The following is a 1,937-nucleotide window of genomic DNA, read 5'->3' on the forward strand; positions in this document are numbered from 1 at the left end:
TACCATAAAAGTAAATAAATTAATATAAATAAATGAGTTCAGTCAGTTCAGTTCAGTCGCTCAGTCGTGACCGACTCTTTGCAATCCCATGAATCGCAGCATGCCAGGCCTCCCTGTCCATCACCAACTCCCGAAGTTCACTCAGACTCACGTCCATCGAGTCAGTGATGCCATCCAGCCATCTCATCCTCTGTCGGTCCCCTTCTCCAATAAATGAGGTACATTCATAGAAAAACATGTTATTCCATAACATTCAGCCACAGGGCATCAGATATATTTCCTCTAATTCTAAAAGCAGATGGATATGATATTCTCAATATTAATGCCAATATCAAATGTCACTCAAACTATTTCATAGCTAAGGCAGAAATCAGAGTTTTGGAAATGACTGAAAATGAAGAGTCTGTGCTAGGACACGAGTCACTGAGAATCAGGTTCCTTCTTACTTCCTGAGTTTTCTTAGGAAACAGTTAACACAGAAAGTGCCTCGTGATTTCCACTCTGACAGTTTCCCAGCCCCAGTCACTGTGTTCATTCTCTTTCAGGTAGACATGAATGCCCTGGAAGTACCTCTTCACGGCCAGTGTGGGGCCCGTCCTTCCCAGGGCAGGGTCTTCCTCTTCCATCACCTGCCCCAGGCAGGCGTCAAGGTCGTCCAGCTGCTGATGGAGTCCAGTGCAGAGCTGCTCCAGGAGGGTGGTGTCCCAGGCAGCAGAGGCGTGCTCTGTGTGGAAGAGGTTGAAGCTCTGCTGGAGCATCTCGTGGAGCACAGAAAAGGCCTGGGCCTCTGGAGCTGGCCGCCACTCACCTGCTCCTGAGGGAATCTGAAGTCTTTCCTGTAGCCCAGACAGGAAAGAGAGAGATTGTGTTTATTTGATGCAAATGTGAAGGTCTCCTGCTTTTCCAAGTCAAGGCTCTGAGGCAGTTCATGGATTCAGAGGAAGAGATGGGGTTAGAGATGAGCATCATCAGTATCATCATTGAGGAGATGAAGAACCATTGGTCAATTCCTCAAGGAAGCATTCCAGTTGAGATGAGCGATTGTGAGCATTGCTTCATCTTCATCTAAGGATCTTCTGTTGTGTGCCTCTTAAATATTAAATCCAAAATGTTCATATTCTGAGTTTACCCAGATACATGTACTACCTCATTTTGGGCTTGCCTTTCACTTCAACAGCCTGGAAATCTGTCATGACTTTCTGCTCTTCTGTATCCTTACATTGAAGTAAAATGTATTCATTAAAAACGTAGATGTTCTAATTCCATGGAATGCTTACTATGTCAGTAACTTGGAACTAATGATATATTAAGAGCTATTGGATCTTTCTCCCTGATGCTAAGATCAACTTTTAAGGAAACTTTGTTAGACTTCTTTTTCAAATCTTCTTTTGCTGCCTCTGCATATTCCTCTTGAAAGACTTGATCAGACGTGAAAAATATCTGAGCTTTATATGCATGGATCTCACCTTATTCTCCTCAGCAGAACTTTTAATTTGTCAATTTTGGTTTTATTTACTCTCCATAACTGAGGAAATTACTAAACATTTATTATGTGCCAGTCAAAATGCTGAGCTTGTTACAGAGTCCAAGTTGCTCTGCTTGCAGCTGGGTAAATCAATGAATCCAAGACGAGGTGTTGGGAGCAGGAAAGGGCTTTATTCGGGAACTGGCTGACTGAGAAGAGGAAAGGCTAGTGCCTCAAAATAACCGTCTTGTGGGGGTCCTGGGTATCAGACTCTTCTATGAATCAGATATGGGGGGAGGTGAGGAAACAAAGTAAAGGACGTTTAATTCCTGAAAATATCTCCCAGAACAGCCAGCAAGCCTCAGGTAGGCGGATGTGTTAGTTGTACTTCCTGATAGTCATTTCATGGGTGGTGTGAAATGGAATATCTCATGTCATGTCAACAAACAAAGATGTCATATCGATCTGTGAT

At 43.4% G+C, this 1,937-nt stretch overlaps 1 pseudogene; it reads right to left on the reverse strand.

Annotated features, from left to right (window-relative positions):
- Nucleotides 1-353: 353 nt before the first annotated feature.
- LOC113896991 lies at nt 354-931 on the reverse strand (annotated as a pseudogene).
- Between the last annotated feature and the right edge of the window lie 1,006 nt (nt 932-1,937).

This window comes from Bos indicus x Bos taurus, chromosome 8 (genome assembly GCF_003369695.1).
Source record: "Bos indicus x Bos taurus breed Angus x Brahman F1 hybrid chromosome 8, Bos_hybrid_MaternalHap_v2.0, whole genome shotgun sequence".
Lineage (NCBI taxonomy): Eukaryota > Metazoa > Chordata > Mammalia > Artiodactyla > Bovidae > Bos > Bos indicus x Bos taurus.